The 15,390-nt window shown below is 43.0% G+C and overlaps 1 long non-coding RNA gene across 4 annotated transcripts in view; it reads left to right on the top strand.

The window, feature by feature from the left end:
• The window catches only part of LOC148189789 (uncharacterized), a 278,012-nt gene that overhangs the window by 19,820 nt on the left and 242,802 nt on the right, over positions 1 to 15,390 (top strand). Inside the window, exons 1-2 of one of the 4 annotated variants that reach the window (XR_015776324.1) lie at positions 12,094 to 12,300; positions 13,269 to 13,389. This is a non-coding gene — a long non-coding RNA (uncharacterized LOC148189789). Of the gene's footprint in view, positions 1 to 4,894; positions 5,781 to 12,093; positions 12,327 to 13,268; positions 13,390 to 15,390 lie in introns of those variants that run through there. The other 3 variants (XR_015776323.1, XR_015776325.1, XR_015776326.1) reach the window with 3 other exon arrangements.

Raw genomic sequence — 15,390 nt, 5'->3', positions numbered from 1 at the left:
TGTTTAATCTCACTGAGCCTGTTTAGTCCTACTATTAATATGCGTCTTGGTGATCCGAACGCAAGTGGACAGCTGAGACGCATTGCCATTCATACCTGTGCCTATCATGCATCTCCAGCTGACCACTTGTTACTGCCATGTGCAGAGCTATCATGCCCACACTTTTGCTAGCTGCTCTGTAGCATGCTTGCAACTTACAACAACAGTTGTGTCAGCACAGCTGGAGATATCACTGTCAGCAGAAATTAACACATCTCCTTCCATAGGGCAAAACGAGGGACCGTCACAAAGCACTTTATTCAACTCGACATTAAATGGATAAATTACAGAGCATAAGCACACTGCCACCTCAACAACTGTCATGTTCTGCATTGATCGCGCTGTCCTTGTTGGGGACGGATCAGGATGGTGGTAGCATTTAGGCGACAAAAACATACGTGATCAAATGTGACCTCAGCAAGTGATTTGACTAAAAGGATCAGAAATGCGTCTTGGTGGCTGTTGTTATGATTAGATCATAACAACAGCCGTTGAAAAGCACGTTGAAGTGGTCTAAACAGGGTAATTCTGCTACCTTTGAACAAAGCCAGGCTAGCTACCCATCCCCCCCACACACACACATCCAGTCTTTATGCTAAATCAGTCTAATAGCTGCTAGCTCTAGCTATACATTGACAATACAGACATGTGAGTTTTATTGATTTTCTCATCTAACTCTTGTCAAGACGCCAACAAGTGCATTCCCCAAAATATTAAACCATTCCTTTAAAGGGTCAGTCCACCCAAAATACCCAAAAGTTAACCCCAAAACATAACAGATAACTTGTGTTGGTGGTACTCATAGTAATAAATAAAAATAGACTGCATGCAAGGAATGCTAAAAACATTTAATAAACACTGAGCAGATGGAGACTCTTTCTGAAGGAGAAAAAACACTGTATATATGGTGCACCTACCAGCTGACTATAGCTGATATTTTCCACCACTGTGACGCCTTAGAGGGAGCCTGCAGTCAGGAAATAATCATCATTAGGTGGTGCATGGTATAGGCAATCAATATCTGTGCCTCTTACTGACACATGTTTTTAAAGTCCCTTGAAACACTTTCTCAGTGTTGACAATTTTCCAGAAATTTCAACTGTGACCCCCCCCACCACCACCACCACCATACACACACACACACACACACTCGCCCCCTCTCTCCCTATCTTTATATTGAATGTTTGCCTCAAGATCGTGTTATGGAAAGGTGGTGTAATGCTCAGCCGTAGCTCTAAACCATACAGTACAATGTGTATCTTTTCACAGTCTAATTTTAAATCCTTGGCAAGCTTTTGGAGTAGGAGGAACCGGGTAGCCTACTCCCCAGTCTAAGCACTGAGCTGTTTGGCACAGACTCCATCTGCTTGAATGTGTGTAGGACAGTATGGATCCATCCAAGGAATGTTGTACGGATGCCATGATCATATTCTAAGGGCTTAGGTCTAGACATTACATCTTAACGAAGCACATATACAGTATATCTGCTTTAAGAGAAGCCAGTTGCGTTTTGTGTCATTTGTAAGGAAATGTTAAAAGAATACAATAAAATACAAAACAATCCAGAGTACACTGTAAAATCTGAGAAGTTTATTTTACTTCATTAAAAATCTAGCAAACCCATTGCCTTAAAAATTTAAGTAAATATAACTATTAATCTTAATTTAAGTTTATTTTATATGTAATTGTAAACTTTATTTATATTTACATAATTTTGTAAAGGTGTTACAATTTTAAAAATGATAAGTAAATCAATCTTTCTAATTTTTAGCAACTCCAGTAAGTATACCGTGCTATATAATATCTATATTCCGCTGGTTGAAAACTAGTCAGTTATACTGGTATATTCTAAAACATGCTAACAAAACAGAACTCGCAAATCTGATAACATCATTGGCTAAATCCTCTTTGTGATGATCAAGTTAAGTCAGATTAACTTGGTTTACTCAAGTTGCCAAAACTTGTAAAGAACATTTCAAATGTCATTTTTAAATTGCAAAAATTTCACAGAATGAAGTTAATGCAGCTAAATTTCAAGTAAACTTAACTCTAATAAATAAAGTAAACATGCATTTATAATTATATTTACTTTTCCTTTTCAAGGCGATCGGTTGCTAAGATTTTTTTAAGAGAGATCAATTTGTCAGATTTTACAGTGTAAGATGCAAAGGAATCTGCAAGTATTGAGGCCAAAGCCTGTGCTAGGTTTCCAGGTTTGAGTTATTCCACAGAAACAGTATGTGAACATGCATTGCTTAGCTCTCTGCTGTATAATGCACTGTCAGGAAATGTCACAACCTGCGCGGAATAATCCATACGGCCTTTTCCCAGTGCCTCTCCTCTGCTCCTCTTATTCACCTCCACCTCTTTTCCCCTCTTCTGTCTGGATCTATCCTTCCCACCCAACAGTGTTTGAGCATTGGGCCAAGAATAATGGGAAGAGGTAGCATGAAGAACACAGAGCAAAGCGAACGAGAGAAGGTGAGATCGAGAGTTTCTCCTACAGTGACCGTATAGAACATGATGTGCACTTATGTGCTTTGTACTTCGTGGAGCTGCCCTTTATGCTCATAGATTTTCAGATGATGTTGGGAAGGAATCAATGGGACACAGCCAGTACCAGGAATGCAAGTCCATTGGAGGAAAGCTGCAGTTAGATAGTATTGGGAAATAGATTTTCCTCAGCCCGCCCCCCCTCCTCTCTCCACCACCACGGGCTCCACAAGCTTTCTCTTCAATACTCACTGCAATTACTTCACAGTCAACGGAGAGAGATGGAGACTTGGCAGAGTAAATGTGTGTCTCTGTGTGTGTGTGTGTGTGTGTGTGTGTGTGTGCAAGCATGCAAGTGTGTGAGTGAGTGAGACCGTGGACGGCAGGTGATTTCATGTAGGTGGTTGTGTAGGTGTCCAGGTGTTCAATTCTGGGAAAGGTGTGGATCGCTCATTCAACATTTACATGTATAACAACTCAAGAAATCTCCCAGAAATCTCCCTGTTGTCAAATTCCATACTTGTGCAGGCATGTGGAGATGGACACACACATGCACACATGCACACACACACGCACGCACACACACACACACACACACACACACACACACACACACACACACACACACACACACACACACACACACACAGTGCTTGTGTTTTATCCCCTCAGGAATCTGGAGGAAGGTGTCAGGTCTGTCTCTGGTCTATCTCTGGCTCTGGCTCACAAGCTTCCCTCTCCTGCCTCTCTTTTTCCCTCCATCTCTCTCTCCTCCTCCTCTTCCTTCTCCAGGCTTCACTATTATCTCTCCCCTTCCTCATCCTCCCTGTCTTCCTCTCTCTCTCTGTCTCCCCCCTCCACTTCTGTTGGCCTCCCTATCTCCTCTCTCCTACTCATTTCTCTCACTCTCTCATTCCCTGCCTCTCCTCTCGCCTCCCCCAGACCTCTCTATCTTCCCTCTCCTCCCTCACCCTTTTTGTGCCTTCCCCCCCCCCCTCCTGTCCTCCTCCAGGTCTCTCTATCTTCCCTCTCTGCCTCTAATTCTCCCAGCCTCTCTCTTGCTCTCCGCTCGCTTCACTCTGCAACAATAAATTACACACAAACTCAATATACATCTCTTTGTTCTCCCCGCCAGATAATTCAATTCATTTTAGCCAAGCTCTGCATTCTGAATGATGAATGCATTGACTATGCAATTAAACAGGGCTATGCATTAAAGCGCTGGTAGAGGGGCTCTCCATACATGGACTGCACATATACTCTCTTGGACCAATATCAGAATGCAGCCATGTATCTGAAGAGGAATTAATTCACACATTTTCACATGTTCTGTCCTCATTATGGCGCCTGTTTTCACCTATTTTCACACATTCATTGATATTCTGAGTGTCAAAGTCATTGCAGGAGTATCCCTTATTCGCATATCTGAATAGAACGAGGAAAAGATGGACAGTTTGGAACATGGATGACATTAGAGTACCCCAGTAATGAGTCCTAAAACCCAGAAATGAGTTAGCATTTTAGCCCTTCCAGTTCCCTTGTCTTTAAGTCAATGTTTTTTTTAAATGGGTTTTTGTTTAGAAGCCTTAAATAAGGTCTGTGGTTAATACAAGCTTAAGTGACTTTCACGTTTTTTTCTACGACATAAGATTCTTCAGTAATACCCCTCTCATGAACTTTGAAGCTTTTATGTGTCTGAAAATAAGGTGGTTACCAACAAGCGGCTAAATGAAACTCAAAATATCATTAAACCAAACTGCGCCAAACACAGCTTTACAGCCATGTAGCGGCAGTAACGCGACTGTAGTGTAGTTTGTTATAGTCTAACATTTGTGTAAGGTGAGATTCATTTTTGTGAAGTTTTATTTTATTTAGTAGATAATCTTACTTTATTCCCTGATTTATTTAGATCAATAAGTTCATTTAATTTTTTACCAAATTCATATGTTGTTTAAATTGTTCCTACTTTAAGTTAACAATAAGGAACTATTTAATGTGATGATCCTTCCAAGGAGTGATACCAGAGATGCTTCGTGTGTGTGTTCAGTTGAGTTGTTGTCCTATGGTTGAGGCGGGCATTAAAAACTGACGGATAAACTGAGAAGGTGTCCCCATGGTTTTTCTTACCCACAGCCCAGGTAATCTTACCTTAAAAGTTAAGGCTGGAAGAAGGCAGTCTTATATCAGCTTTTTTAACCTCTGGCAATTAAAGCAAGGCTTCAAAAATCCTGAACGTGACGTTCATTTGTGAAGATTATTTTGCTGAACAAACATGTAACTATGATAAATATTTGTTTTCCACAGAAATTATTTTCTGCAACGATCCACAATCTAATGGAAAAATCCCATATGCTTTTTTTAGGATCAGAACCAGGGTGAAACTAACTTTCCAGTTGGCCTACAGAAAAACGGCATCCCTAGGGCACTCTACGTTGTGGCCTCCATCCCACGGTGAGGCAGATGGAGGACTGTCTGCATACCATTTGGGGCTCTTTACGGAGAGGTGTCCTTCTAGAGGTGACCCTGCAGTCCTTGGAGCCATTGGCGGGCGGTTTCTTCTCTGTCCTCCATCTTCCTCTTTGCCAGTGGCTTCCTGCGGTGTGATTAATGTTTGCTCAACAACATCCTGTCTGCATACCCTCACACTTTGCTGTCAAGACATGAGGGCAGTGTCAGTCAGCTGTCGGGACTGGATTAAACGGCATAGAGGTGGCGTTGGTGGGCCAATAGACTCGTGCCCAGGTGAGGCGGTGTGTGAATGTTTGGTAATCAGACCGCTCTGGGGCCCCGAGTTGGAGTGATATGTCGAGATAGCGATCGAGGCCAAGGGCAGAGTAAAGAAGAGATAACAGGGGAACCTGAGAGGAGAAGGTGACCAGAGGTCTGGGAATCTTCATTTCCTTCCTTAAGAGGAGAAGAAAGAGAGATTTACACTGGCACCTGTGCTGCACAGTGTCCCCAGGACGAGCACCCACTTTAAATGCTGTGGGATTGTGGGAAGGCAGAAGGTGATTAATGGGGCGTGTGTAAACAAAGCCCTTGAAACAAAAGCGAGAGTGTAAAGAATAGAGATAAGGCTCGACTCCAGTCAAGTTTGGCATCATCCCTCTTCCACTAACGACCTCTACTGTCGCCCAGTGATGGCGGGGGCAGCGAGGATGGGGGGGACTTAGAATAGAAAGAAAGAGAGTAAAAGAAGCCCTGACATGCACATTCATTCTTTAAATGAAAAGAGATAATTGTGAGAGGAACCGACCTGTCTTCATTCTTTGAATAAATAAAAACGCATGACCTGCCTGAAATATGGACAATGCCATTACTGATTTAATTTGAATAGACCACTTGTTATTGTGCCTTGCTGTGGCTTGCCATGAATGCTAAAACGGTTGACGTGACTTTAAAACAGTGTAGGGGAAGATAAACCCGGGCTGCTTTGTTGAAAAGAAAACATCATATGCAAAACAGGTCAAGTAGATATATGCTTCAAACGCAGGTGACGGTCCTTTTTTGCAGCATTATACAATACACTTATTGAATTTTTTATATGCGGTTCATCCAATGTTGCCACACTCAGTCGATCTTGCATCATTATGACTGCAGTCATGAAATGAACCACTTTGAAGATGACTTGCGTCGCTTCTTGCACCTTTTTTTTCCTCATATTTTCCCCCTCCGTCAGCCTCAGCATGGTCAAGTCAGGAAAAACATGTTTAGTAAGCACGATAAATCATAACAACAAGCTCAGTGAATCTTGACTGCTGAAAGCATATTCATTTACACTCTTCAATATAATGGTCTCATACAGGTCTTAAGCTAATATATTTGACAAAAGCAGGCCAATTAAACAGATTGATTTCCCACGATGATGTAAGCACGCCTTAATCAAGACAGGCTTGTTCTCTGCCGATTTATGAAATACAGCCCGTCAACCTGTGGCACAGCCCCGTGTTTACATAATGATATAATGGAAGAGAAGGCGTCCATGTCCTCCCCTCCAAATACTTTAGATAAGGCGAGTTAGCCTCCCCCCTGCACTCATCCAAAACCGGTATCTGCGGGCAGCCTGGCTCATTCCACAGAGCATCTCTCACCACATAGTGAGGGAGCTAAATCATTGGAAACACATCACGTCATGCCTTAATCCCCAGGATGCTCTCCTCGCAGGAACTAACGTGTCGGATTGAGGGGAAGGAATTCTGGGTCAGAAGGAGAGATTGAAATTAAGAGGTTGGATGAGTCAGGAGCTGTAGCTTTCTTGTTGACTGAACACAGTCAGGTGGAGTTGCTCGGCTCTTGCCATCTCCCATCCCTCTAGTGTAGTCGTGTCAACTATGGCAGGTTCAGCAGCAGGTCAAGGAGAGAGGCGAGCAGCCATCTTATTACCCACAACCATAAAACACCTTAATACCGGAAAGAGAACTGACTGTATGTGTGCAGCTCTGGGGGCAGCGTTGATCAACAGTTCAATATATTTGGGATTATTGCATATGAGCAGGCTGAATTGACAAGTCATGCAAAAATGCCTTGATATCATGTAAGTTTAGGGATATAATCCAGTTTAAAGCACCCTTTTTTCCCTTTTTTTTTATTCCATGCAGTCATGTCACATTCTGTATTTTTGTTATATGCCTCTTCCCTTCATGTCTCACTGTGTTTATGTTTAGCTGTATGTTGTCAGTGTGTCTGTACGTGTCAGTGAGCTCCATTTGAGCGAATACACCAGCCATCCGCTCATCCCGTCGACCATACACTGCTTCCCTGTCTCCTAGCAACTCGCTGAGTGCCTGCGGCCGGCTGTTACCTTTCCGTCAGGGCCCGTGATTTCTCCCGGTTGGAGTGAGGTGACTTTCATGTGTGATGTGTATTTGAGAGCCACCCCCCCCACCCCACCCCGCCTTTCTCCATTGGTGCTGTTGGGGTGTAACATGCAGGAGCGGCCCTGCTGTCGAAAAGCATTGGTTCAGATTCCTGTTCACTCTCCCCCCAACGGCAATGGCTCTTTGAAACAGGGAAGACTTGAAAGAGTGGAATCACAGTGACTGATCACTGGATGTGCTGTAACAAGAGGAAATTCTGAGGCCCCTGTTGGAAAAGAATAGGGGGAAGAGAAGAAAAGAGACAGTGAGAAAAGGGGAAAAAAAGAAGAAAAATCATAACAGGAGGAGGTGAAGTGTTTTAACAGGAAAGAGAGGGAAGTATAGACTAAAAAAAGAGGGGAAGAGTAGGCACCCACTTTTTTTGCATTTTGTTAATGGTTTCAAGGAAATAGGCGTGGAACAGTAGTTGTCTGAACTAACACATGCATTTTAACACATGCTATTGAAAGCCTTTCACAGGAACGTCAGAGTGCTCCGTGGCAATGTACATTTTCAACACTTCATTCACACCAAAGAGCCACTTCAATAATTCATCACTCATTCTCTGCACAGCGCCTCTCTGCAGCAGGCTAATAGTTTTCAACACCCTTTAAACTCTACTTTCACACACATGCTCACACACACACACACACACACACACACACACACACACACACACACACACACACAGAGTGCATTTTGGTGAAATGGAGAGTGCACAAAAACTCATTTGCTTAGGCAAAAATAAAAGACAAAAAGCCATAAATGGTATAGTTTATATCATAAAAGGGAGCTATTTTTATGCTTTCCACAGCACAGCGAGCATGTCAAAACTAGTTTGATGTAATGCTTTTACCGCAAATGTGATGCACATTTTATATGCTTGAATTGCAGGGATTGCTGGAGTCTAATAGCAGCCCATTTTGACCCTATAATGACCCTTGATATGGCTACTCAGCAGTACAGTGCTTACAGTCTGAAAGGGAGGCCTTAGAGGGATTTCTGGCCTGGCTGTGTTCACCACAGTTTGGGAGAGTGAGGTCATTGGTGGTTTTTTGTGTATGTGTGTTTGTATTTGTGAGTGTGTGGGCTTATATGTATGTGTGGGATTTTTCATTGTGCCAGGGGGATATGGGTTTGGAAAGGCTAATTTGGGTTTAAGGGCACTGGGCCCTTGCCAGGCGCACCAACCAATCTCATATGCCATTCGTTATAGGACAGCCACAGCCTGCATGCACACATGCGCAAACAGGCAACCAACGACAACCCCCCCCTCCATTTACTTCCTCGAGCACAGTCATTCATTCATCAGCGACTTTTGCTATGAAACACACTCTACGTTGAAACCAATCACAGCTTGTGTGTTTCATGTCATTCCCATAACCAAACTGCTTATTTACTGTACATGTCTGCTACTCAACAAGTCCGATCCACTATTACTGTGGAAAATGTAATTTCATATTAATTACCTCCTTATAAGTAACAGGAAATGTCCTCTCAGTGAGGCCTCATGATTGAATTAGTGAAAAACTGGAGATCCTCATATTCCACTTTTTTTTCCAGCAGGGCAGCTGTTTATCACATATAAACTGACCCAAACTAGTTGTTTTCAGGAGGCAGCAGGAATGTTTGTGCTTTTTTTTCTCTGTTTAAACCAATCAGAGGGCTATTTTTTAACTTTCGCTGCCCCTCCGTCTTTGTTGTTGAAACAGTTGCTCCTGATTAGGGTTCAGTCAGGAGCCTTGAAAAGGATGGAGGGGTTGGTGGTGGGGCTACAGAGGCATCAATGACACAAATAGCATTTTCACTCTTCTTCCCCCCTTTTCTCTTTCTTTCCCTCTTACTTAGACTCTGCCGTTTCCACCCCTCTCCATCTGCAGTCTGACCTCTGCTATTCTTCACTATGATTCCTGTGTGTTCAAAGGCGGCAGGATGTCAGTAATTGGAAGGGATGTGATGGAGCGGGGGGCCCCTCCTTGGGGCTGGGAGGCCCCTAGCGCTAGAGAGGTCAGGGAGAGCCTGTCTCACACTGACATGTAGGCTTGGACGGCAGCATCCAGTCACAACAGGCCCGAGGCGGCGCGATCAGCAGCAGCTCTGTCAGGAGAGGAGCAGGCAAGCAGGGGAAGGATCTGCTGCTGCTTTTGGAGTCAGCCTTCCACAGATTTCCTATTGGATCTCTGTACTCCTGAATCCAAATTGCAGCTCTATGCGCTGCTCAGAGTGCCACGTCACACTAAGACACTTAGCCGCCTTTGAGCGAACAACTAATGCTCTATTCTTACATACTTTCTAGCACTAATCTGCCCTCATACCTGTTTGCCTTGTTGGCAATGGGTGCGTCTCTAATCAGCTGTGATCAAATCACCGGGCTGCAGGGAACTTTCCCGCTTGTCTCGCACGCAGACATGGCAGAGCGATTAGCACACCTCTTCACACTGGCTTAGACCACAGAGGCGTGGAGAGGGCGGCTTAAGAGGCTACTTTAACCACATCAGCTTTAAATAAAGATGTCTGGACTGCATCAACATCAATAAGACCCCCACTGCCATCGGTCTGGGTCCAAACACACACACACACACACACACACACACACACACACACACACACACACACACACACACACACACACACTCGGGCTCAGTCATACACATGCACTGTATACACTCAAACATGTACTGACAAGCAGGCAGATGCTGACACACAGACACACACCTCCATGAATACATGTTTATGAGAAATATTCATGCAAGCCTGTGTGTGAAGTGACACAAATTACACACACATACAAAGTGAGTCTCTGCCTTCAGCATATGTCGTCTTGAGCGGCCCGTTGTGGTTGAGGGCTGTCCTGGTGTAGGACGAGGCTGATTTGGGGAAACACCCAGCTGACACATTAGCCCTGGCCAACCATGACACAGAGCTGCCACTGCTCTCCTGCAACACTACCTGGGGCTTTGCTTGTGCCATGTGGGATTACCACCGGACCACGTTATCACCACACAACCCACCCACTTTCTTCCACAAAACCACTCCCACCACACCCACAGGCCTGGCATTTCTACAAGGACGTCGCAATGAGAGGAAGCTGATGCCCGCCACTGTTACCATCATGTTAACTCTATGTGGCTCTGTCTATCTGTCTTGCCCTGAGGGGGTGCCATGCTCGGACATCCCTCCCTAGGGGGGACATGGCCTCCTGCTGGGTTCACAGCTCAGCCCTGATGCCCTAACCCCTCCCAATTTTCTTCATGCGCTTCCAAAATTCACCCAAATCTGAGTGACTTCTCCTTTCTGTCTGTCTCCTCAAATCTTCATAGGTCATGAATAATGCTGAAAAATGACATTTTCATGTACACAAAGAAATTGTTTGTGAAAATGTTTTTGCCTTTGTTTGAAATGGTTGTTGTTGTGTGGTATGTTATTGCTTATTATATATTGCTTATATTTTCTTTTTTTTATACATTGGATGCTAGTGTAGCTAGTAGAGCAGTGGTTCTTGACCTTTTTACTGGTGACCTCTTAAAATAAAGTAAAGATGTGCAACTCTTTATGACAGGTTTTATACATCTATCAGCTGTGACCAGGTCAATGAAAGAATGACTTTTGCCCACTTTTTTTTTAATGCAAATACATTTTAGAGGTCTGAAGAAGTATAATTATGAAGATACTCACAAAAATAAAATAGCAAAAATGAGAGAAATATAGATTTTTTTGTTGTTGTGTAGAATAGATGTGTTTTCCTGCTCTCTGCTCTGTTTATCATCTCACAACTCTTGAAACTTATCTTTGGCTGCTGGCCACCAGCCAGTTGTTTGGGGAAACAACTAGGCACTGTAATAAGGTAAGAAAATTGAGCAGCAACTTTGCTTGCTCTAACTCCACTAACCACTGAAACCCCCAATAAATATGTTTTATTTCCTTTGTTTTATCCATACGAAAAACCCAATGTAGGCCTATATTACAGTTCCGGACCTGCTTTTTTATGCTGGGTTGTGTTCCATAAAATGCTAAATGATGCTGATGTCATTTACTGTGGATAAATGAGAGTGGTTTCAATCTCCTAGTGTAACTCTCTGCCAGAGAGTAAAGTAAAGTGTATTCAAAAAATGTCAAGCTTAGCTTTAAATACAAAACAAAACCAACCAAACAACCAACCAAACAAAAAAACAAAATCAAAAAACAAACGTAACGGAGGTTACTTTCTGTAGTCGCAATTTACACATGTTCCCCAAACGCCTCACAAACATGCTAATTGGCTAACGCCCCTTGCTTTGCGCAGGTGATGACGCGTTCACGTTGTATCGTTTACACCGGAATCACTTACAGTCAGTAGTTATTGGTGACAATTAGGGTGAGAGAAGAATTGCAGACATCTCCGCTACAGACATGTCAACAAACTGTTGACAGAATGGCTGCAAATACATGGCTGGTGGTTGTTTAAACCAATTAAAATCCGCGATTAATACAGAGGATTCAGTCAGTTTTACAGGAGCTATACACTATCTGTCTCTAATGTTAATGAAATGCTTCAAATAACACATGAAGGTAGCGAATTTAAGTTGTTGATCCGGTGTGAATATATGTAACCTCCATAGAATAATGTGTGAAAGCAGAAATCGGGGGTGATACTCCTATTTTTCCCATTGTCCCGATATTTCGTGAATGCAGCAAAGGGTAGCCCGGTAGAGCGCGTGCCCGCAGTGCCCGCAGTGCACGCAACCTTGACAGGTGTGTGACACAAGCTCTGTCAGATGTGCAAAAAAGTGAATTAAGAAACCTCTAAGTTTTACAGGAATTTTAACGCGAGCTGACAGCATTAACCCTCAGGGGGGAAAACGTCTAAACCGAAGAGCAGCGACTGGAAAAACAGCGTGTGGCGGCTCCTCCCATTTAAGTGGCGTATTATCGCGTGAGTTAGCTACCCAAAGTTAGCTGGTCAGTACTAAGATTTCGCTCCAACATTATGTGGTTGAACCAGGCACAACACAACGTTTTGATGTGATGTGAAGTAAATGTAGGTTTTTGTCGAAATGAGCACGGTTTTTGCTCACCTCTGTCGGCGTGATTGTGGCCTAGGGGCTAAGCTAAGCGCAACACGGGCTATGCACAAGCTAGCTGCTGCTCCAGTAAAGCATATGAGGTACTTTCTGCGCATTTCAACTGTGGTTTTAAGCTAATGTGTAAAACACTGAAGGAGAAATATCTACCCTGGTGCCTCTGGCGTCATCAGGAGTCAAAAATGTCCTCTCCCTAAAACTGCCATATAAATATTAGATTCTATCATTATTTTTCACTTTTACAGACTTAAACCTTTTGACAAACTTATGTTGTAATGAGAATTACTGAATATCTTTAACCCTTTGAATGCCAGTTTATGTACATGATGCCACTGTTAGTGTTTATGGAAAAAATACAAAACATTTCATTTTCACAGTCTGGGGCATGTCAGTGATTAGTAACAACCTTAATTTTGATGCATTTTTATTTTTTTTGTGCAGTTTCATATATATATATATATATATATATATATATATATATATATATATATATATATATATATATATATATTAGATTAGTTTTGGTAGCTTTTCTTACCTTTATTATTGTGCAGGTAGAGAGTGACAGGAAAGGAAGAGAGAGAATGAGGAGGACATGCAGCAAAGGGCTGCAAGCCAGAATCGAACCTGGACTGCTGCGAAGGACTCAGCCTACATGGCACTGACATAGATCTCTTAAAGGCCAGATATGCTTTATTTTGAAATTAAAATGACAGAGCACAGAATGAGACATTATTATAAGGGTTGTTTTGGTAAATTCTAGTATGATAGACAATAACATTCTGACAATATTGTAAATGTTTTGTATACTTGTGTGCAGATGGATGGATTATGATGGATGGAGCTGCGTCATCTGCTGTCTGGATTGTCATTGATGCTCGTGGAACCCGTCATCTTGTCTGGTCGCTGACACCTGGATGTTGAGCCCTTTCACTGAACCGGTAGGAACCTAATCAAAAGAAATGTAACTAAGAAGAATTCAGTTTTCCTGGCATGTTTATCTTTTTTGACTTAAACTGCTACTAGTTGGTAGATTTGAGTCAAGTGGATTTTCTTTTAGAAAACTAAAACTGAGTTTAAAAAAGAAGTGTACCAGAGAATATAAACTCAACAGAAGACCTTTATTCATTTTTATGCCTCTGGGCTGGTGATCGCTGTTGTCGAAGCCATTATGTGTGTGGGTTGTCTGTCCCATTCTGGTAAAAGCAATATTTCAAAAACGCCTTGAGAGAATTTGTTCAGATTTGTCACAAAACTTCAGTTGGAGTCATTGATGAACTAATTAGATATTTACGGTCCTCCAAAAACATGTTTTTAGCCATTACTTAAGAATTCATATGTTAATTATGACAGTATTTCACACAAATGTCAAATAGGATACAATTATGTGTTATCATTACATATCCAAAGGTTAACTTGACTGTAACATCATAATGTTCTACAAAAACACACCTCTGGCTATTGCTCAACTTGACTGGTTTGCAGAGGCATTTCCAGTGTCTATTATTTTCAGCTGGTGTGCGGTTTTTTGTGTCTTTTGTGGAGTGGAGGTCTTAATGCTCTGTGAAACTAGTGAGTTTAATAAACCCGGAGAACTGTAAGATCTCGGGTCTTAAGATATTTTAGAGAACACCAGATATTGATACCTTAGATACTAAACCGAGGATCAGCAGCTCAGATTCCCCACCCAGGGAAAGGTTACATGTTACACGTTACACTTTCAGTAACACACTTGATAGGTCAGCTGATCCTGCAGGAGTTTACAGTATGTCCTAGAAATTGGTTTATGCTGAATTGTTCATCTCATAGAAACATCATAACTTGAAAACTAATTCCTATATAATCTCTGATGAACAAAGACACTGCGTGTGTAAGTCAGTTTCATCAGTGACCAGGTAGGCTGCACATGTCTTGAAGAGATTAGAGCGTGAAGTGAGAATGAGAGACAGTTTGAGCTGGGAAGTGATGGTTGAATCACTGTATATTTCCACCTGCCAGTCTCATTGGGAAGCCCTCTTCCAGGCTCCATGCTCCTCCACTGTCAGTCCTGTTTTCGGGCCAACGTACAGCAGAGGTTTTGAGAGACTTCAGCCGGAACATCACCTGACTGTGAAGCTCTCCCCTTACACTATAATGAACCGGCCGTGGAAATCAATCTGCTGTCTCCTGTTCAAGCAATATCATCTATTAGATCTTGATTGTGCATCAGTGGACCAAAACATACAGGTGAATGAGTTGCACTGCATCTGTTAGCCATCCCTCTTTGTCATTGTGATGAAGACTCATGGGGGTGAATATTATAGATGACCTGAGCATGGCAAAAGGAAAGGAGGCATGTTACAGGAGGTGAAACAGGAGGAGAGAGACCCAGGGAAACTTGAGCCCAGGAGAAAGAGAAAACCTCATCCCAGGGGAGAGTGGTAGAGCTGGAGTCGGCCAGGGTACGAGTCAGGGCCCAGGGACGTGGACGAGCCAACGCGCTGCTCAGACAGTAGGATGAGGTTTCACTTCAATGGGATTAACAGGTGAGCCAGGCTGGTGGCTCACTTAGATGTACAGTGTACTGTATCTCATTAGCAGAACGGCCAGTCAGATCTCTAAATGGGACGGGCAAGATAAGGTGTTGCGTCTTGGGGTTTTGATAATAATATGAAAAAAAAGCTTTCTGAGTCCGCACTGCAGGCTGGTATTCAATGCCTGCCCATTCCTTTGTTATCTCTCCTTGGCTGTAAAGCAGCCAGTGAAGTGGAAGGAATGTGAGGTATTTCCAGGGTCTGACAGGGGAGTGTGTGTGTGTGAGAATGTGTGTGTGTGTGTGTGTGTGTGTGTGTGTGTGTGTGTGTGTGTGTGTGTGTGTGTGTGTGTTTGACAGAATGTGAGTGTGGTGAGTGTGTTCAGAAGGGTGGTCAGTCAGTGCCCACCCAAAGCACTGCAGCTGCACG

This window comes from Plectropomus leopardus, chromosome 4 (genome assembly GCF_026936395.1).
Source record: "Plectropomus leopardus strain MGB_pleo_1.0 chromosome 4, ASM2693639v1, whole genome shotgun sequence".
In the NCBI taxonomy this organism is placed as follows: domain Eukaryota; kingdom Metazoa; phylum Chordata; class Actinopteri; order Perciformes; family Serranidae; genus Plectropomus; species Plectropomus leopardus.
Note: the sequence above shows the minus strand (reverse complement) of the source record. Positions and strands in the feature narration are given on the sequence as shown.